Source organism: Camelus ferus, chromosome 4 (genome assembly GCF_009834535.1).
Source record: "Camelus ferus isolate YT-003-E chromosome 4, BCGSAC_Cfer_1.0, whole genome shotgun sequence".
Classification (NCBI taxonomy): domain Eukaryota; kingdom Metazoa; phylum Chordata; class Mammalia; order Artiodactyla; family Camelidae; genus Camelus; species Camelus ferus.
In genome coordinates this window covers 74248845-74254453 of record NC_045699.1, presented here as the reverse complement: position 1 = coordinate 74254453, position 5609 = coordinate 74248845, and the positions used below count along the sequence as shown (strand labels likewise).

The 5609-nt window shown below is 63.8% G+C and overlaps 1 non-coding gene across 1 annotated transcript; it reads right to left on the bottom strand.

The window, feature by feature from the left end:
- Positions 1-344: 344 nt before the first annotated feature.
- On the bottom strand, positions 345-416 carry TRNAT-AGU. The gene has a single exon. It is a non-coding gene; the product is annotated as a tRNA-Thr (tRNA).
- Positions 417-5609: the final 5193 nt, after the last annotated feature.

The following is a 5609-nucleotide window of genomic DNA, read 5'->3' as shown; positions in this document are numbered from 1 at the left end:
GTCCTGACTCCTTTAAGGACCTGAACTTCAGGCCGGGTCTAGAAGAAACACAGGGCGCCCGTCTGCACAAGCCTTCTGCTGACGACGTGTGTGGGGTACCACGGGGAGACGCCTCGTTCCCCCAGCCAGACCGGGCCCCCCTTCACGGTGGGAATAAACTCACCTGCGCACCAGGGGGGGCTCTGCAGCCAGTAGGCACTCTGTGAGGTGGGGTGTGGGGTCGGAGCTCGGCTTTGTCTCTCTTCATTAACTAAGAAGCCCCCCCTCCCCCAGCCTTGAGAAGAGAGGGTCCAGGTTTGGGGTTTTCCTCCGTTGCCGATGACTGGGTTGCAATTGTTTGTTGTTGGAGGTGCTGGGGATTGAGCCCCGGACCTCATGCACACTAAGCATGTGCTCTACCACTGAGCTACACCCCCCTCCCTAGGCTGCAGTCTGAATGGCCACTGAGCCTCCTGTAGGGGTGATCAACCATCCTGGTTTGTCCAGGACTGAGGGGTTTCCCAGGACGTGGGAAGTTTGGTGCTGAAACCTGGAGGACCCAGGGTGACCAGGACAAGGGGCCCCCCGCTCTTCCTGATCAGGGGGGCTGGGAAAGGACAGAAACCTTAGGGCAGAAGGCACCTTGTGTGCAGAGGGATGAAGGGATGGGGGGCTGAGCCTGAGGTCCTCGGGCAACCACAGTCCTCCGGCGATGGGGTCCCTGTCCCCCACACACAGCTCCTCCTCTGAGGCGGGCTGGACTCTCCCGCTTTCAGCCACTTCTCCCGGTGTCGTTTCCAGCTCTTTGCTCCCATTCCTAGGCGTGCCCCCTCCTTAGTGCTGCAAGGTGCAAAACTCAGACCCCAGGGCACAGGTGTGGCCTGTGCAGAGAGGAGCATGGCTCTCCCCTCCTTCATTCTAGATGTTATGCCTTCATTAATGCAGCCAAAAAGCAAAACAAGTGTCCCATTTCTGGTGAGCAGCCTCGTGCTCCACCTGGACCCAACTGAGCCTGAAGGTGACCAGGTGGCCCCTTCCAAGTCTTTTCTTGTAAATCGCCCTCAAGGCGTTGGATCGTTGGGACAGCTTGTAACCTCGTGGTGAAGAGGAGGGGAAGGGACTGAGACAAGAGGGTTGTGGTGGGCTGGGGCAAGAGTGTCATGCTGGTTCCAGGGTCTGGGGCCAGCCACAGCTCCCAAAGTTCAGCTTTTTGGAGGGAGAGGGTGACACTCCTCAGGCCAGGAGAGAGACGGAGGGAGCCAGCATCCCTCGTGGGCTCTGACGCAAAGGAGTCCGACAGCCTGGCTCCGGCTCTGACCCCACAGGGCACACCCTGGGCACGAGGGAGCAGAGCCTCTGCTGGCGCCCTGCCCTCTCCAGGGGGTGCCGCCCTCCTGCCTCGTGTTCTCCTGTCCTGTGCCCCCAGCTCCCAACACCCTCAACAGAACAGCCATGGTCCAGCCTGGGGGCAGGCGCCTGGGCCGTGGAGGGCGGTCCTGGAAGCAGGCAGAGAGGCTGCTGGGAGGAGGTCTGGGCCAGCTGGGGAGGGGCGGGCGATGCCCACGCCCACGGACCCCCCCCACCAGGTCGTCTGTCCTCCCGTGGCCCCCGCGTGTACCCGATGCACGTGCACGTGTAATACAAGGGGCTTCACTGCCGCAGGCGGTTGGTTCCACCAGCCCCTTGCTGCCCCGATGACCTTTGGCTGCATTTCTATAAACACTTGAAAAATAAGTCTTGGCAAGTCCTGAAAGCAAAGGAGTATTTATAAATAAATTACAGCAAGGCTCAAATTAAATACTTACCAAATCGTTTAAAAAAGAAAAAGCTCCTAGCCCAGCTCCCGGTTACGCAGGTTCTAAGCTACCGCTGAAGCAGTTTCCGGCCAGCGGTGCAGCTCTGCCCGTGCCACGGTAACAGCGCGGCATTTAAGAAATCAAGGTTTCCTCAAGAGGCATTTCTCAGTATTTAACTTCACAACGTTAATTATAAGTTCAAAATGATGGCTTCTGGAGGGGAGGGTCCTTCCAGGAGAATCCGTTTCAGGCCTGAAAAGTCGAGGCGCGGGCTGAAGCCGGGGCCGCCTTCCCAGCTGCGCCAGTGGGCACTCTTTCCTCCGCTGGAGGCGCGGCCCCTGTGAAAGGGAGGTGCAGCGGGCGGGGGGGGAGGCGGCACGTGGGGGAGCCCCCGCGCCTGATCACCCCCGACTGTGGGCCCTGGGGTGTCGTGGGCTGTTTGCTGCCCTAGAAGTTTGCGCATCAAACCCAGGGCCGGAGTGGGAGGAGCGACGCACTCGCTCAGTGACGAGCTCCCGCACCCATCCCGCACTGTCATCGCCCCAGGTCCGCAAGAGGACAAAGACGACTGTTCCGCCCTGGGGCCCCCCCGGGCCCTGGGGGGCGCAATTTAGCCCCACTCTCAGGTTCCGGGGGCAGGAAGGGCCGTCCTCCCCTGCGCCCGCTCCCCAGGCCCGCCCCGCTCTGTCTTGCCCTGGCTGAGCGCCAGCACGAGGAGCAAGGGAGGGACGGGCTCCGGGATGAGACGCACGCCCTCCAGGAAAGGAGGGCGCGCCAGGGGACAGGACTCAACTCTTCCGCTCCCACGGGGATGGTGGTGCAGCGCCCAGCGGTCCCTTCCTGGGGAGGGCTCTGGACCAGCTGCCCACACTGGCCCTGGCCAGCCTAGGTGGCCCGCATCTTCACCTCCGACAGCTTGTAGCTGTGGTTGGGCCCTTTCCCCGACCTCCAGTTGACATCATTTGCAAAGTCTTGTGGGGTTCCGCGAGGTAGCGGCCGTTCAGGTTCGACACGTGACAACTGTTGTCCCCCCAGGCCCCCGGTGCTGACACCTGACGGCCGTCGTCCCCCCAGGCCCCCGGTGCTGACATGTGACGGCCGTCGTCCCCCCAGGCCCCCGGTGCTGACTCGTGACGGCTGTGGTCCCCCCAGGCCCCAGGTGCTGCTCCGCACAGTTCACATCACTTTTGTGTTGTCTTGCTCTTTGGTGGAGAAGGCGTGGTCATTGTGGGCCGTCAGGGGCTCGCTGGCCCCGCAGGCACTCAGGGCTGGGAAGTCCTGGGTCCAGCTCAGGGCTGTCATGTCCAGTGCTGCCACCCCCATGACCCCAGTGAACACCCTCTGCTGACACAGTGGCCCTGGGACCCCCTCGTCGGTCTGCCGCTGCCGGCTAAGGGCACCCTTCCACTCGGACGGGGGCCACTGTGGCCCAGGAGCTCATCTGCTCCTCAGGCAGAGCCCCAGGGCCGGAGGGGGGAGCCCTCAGGGGGGTGTGCCGACTTGCCGTCCTTCCGCGTCTTCATCAGGGCTGGTGATAAACAGTAACGCCCCGCCTGCTGAGCTTTGCATGGTGTCGCATCGCCCTCGTGGGTGCACTTGGGAGTACACGGCGTCACCTCATCGTGCGGATGCAGGCGCTGGCGGTGCTCCGTGCACGCCACCATCTCTCAGAAGAGGCAGAGCCGGGACCCGGAGCCGCAGCCCAGGCCACCGCGCCCCGTGCAGACCTCGCCTGCCCTACCCCGGACAAAGGCCCCAGGACCAGCTTGCGCGTCTCCGCCTCGCCCGCCATCTTGAACGCCTGCTACTTGGCAAGTTGGCGGTTGCCCTCAAAGTCCATGAGGTCTACCCGGAGCTCACTGGTGCCTGTCGGAAGGAGGTTTTCAGGGCCCAGCAGGGCGCCCTCTGCCTCCAGGCGTGGGAGGTGGGGATCTGGGTAAACTCCTAAGCAATGTCTAAACTTGTTCATGTAGAAAGTCCCGGTTATACGAGGGATGGAGGAAGCCCACTTCCCACGGGTCCTCCCGCCACACCTGAATTCCTCTCGCGTATTCATTTGACGGACACGTCACGCCACCTCCAAAGCACGCGTTTTCCGGGACTGGCCTGCGGAGTGGCTCACGGCCCACGCAGGGGGGCCGCTTTAGTCTTCCAGTTACCCGGGGAGGCCCAGCACACACTCGACGGGGCGGCTCAGGCATCGGGCGTGCGGCCCTGGAGGGGCGGAGCCAGGCGGTTTTGCTGCCTGCCCAGGACCAGTCACAGGCCGGCGCCCCCGCCGTCTTCTCCCTGGGGCTGTGCAGAGTTGTGTTCTTGGGGTCTGACAGAAGACAGGGGCTGGAGGCAAATCTCTCTTCCCTGAGCCTCAGCCTCTAAGGGAAGACCTGGTGGGACATGGAATTAGGGCTGGGGTGGGGCCCAAGCGGCAGTGGCCCAGTCCCTCCTGTCCTGGGTTCTAAGATGCCAGTGGCACCGTGGCTGGACGAAGTCTTCACCCCAGGGTCCTCGTGCTCTGACCCTCGTGTTCTGAGGGACTATGGTTGGCGCAGCTGTGACACTGCCCACTGTTAGGCGGAGTCCTGGGGGGCACTGAGGAGCCGGCTCCTCTGTGCCCAACGGCCCCAGTCTCAGGGCAGGGCAGGTGGGTTCCGGGCCCCCAGGACCACAGAGCCTGGCCAGGGCCCCGCCCGGGGCGGCCAGGGCCTGGAGGTGGCCATTCCGCAGCCACAGCTCTCCCAGCTGGCTGCCGAAGCCCCACTTGCAGGCGGCCCAGTCCCGGGAGGAGCCCACGGAGCCGTTGCTCCTCCGTTGGAAAACCTGGGCAGGAGGGAGGGGGCTGGGGACACGGGGCCCTGCTGTCCACACAGCCCCGGGGGCCTCGGCCGCACGTGATCTCCCTGCAGGTGGAGAAGCCGGTGGGTAAGACTCCCTGGCCCGGCCCCCTCTGGCCCAGGACCACACAGCCATCTCGGGGAGCCCCCCTCATGGTCCACCCCCCGCCGTCCGTGTCCATGTCACAGCACGGTCAGGGGACAGCAGCTGGGCAGGTAGATGGTGTGCCAGCCACTCAGGAGGTGTCCCCTGGTGAGCAGCTCTTCACGGGTCCCAGGTCCTGGGAAGGGAAGCCGGGAAGCAGAGGCCAGGCCAGGAGCCCCGGGCAGGGCAGGGGCAGATCAGAGGAGGGACTTCAGTGGCCCAGGCCTTTGCCCCTTCCCGCACACAGACAAGCCCTAAGTTCCTGAACCTGGGGCCCCTAGTCTTCTTTAATTAACACCCGTCTGTTCACGCTCCGACTCCCTGGCCTTTGTGGCAAAGCCTCCTGTGCATCCTGGCTCCTCCCCTGCCTCTTCGGAGCGGTCCCTCGGGGCCACCTGAGAGGCGTCTCCCGGGCTTGAGCCCTGCAGATGAAACACCCTCAGCCCTTAGGCTGCGCGAGGATCTGTCTTCAGGCAGATGGAGGGAGCTCAGAGAAAGCCTCTCCCTGCATCTGCTGCTTGTCGAGTACCCACAGCTCAAAACGGTCACCTCGCAGAGCACTAGGCACTCTCGCAGCTCAGCGTCAGCTCTACTCAACGCGCCCAAGTGCTGTGTTTGGGGGGGCGGCGTCCCGCTGCCCGGGACGGGCACGGGGAACCCGGGACGTGGCCTCCCCTGGCGGGGGGGCAGGACACACCGCAGGGAGGCCCCGCGGAGTTGGGGCTGGAAGCGCCCTCAGCACCTGGGCCACGTGTGTCGGGGCTGCCCACTAGGCGGGCTGTGAGCTTCTCGCCCAGTGCAGACAGGTGAGAAGCTGGCATGCACGGTGTTAATATTTCAGCATAAAAATTGATGTCA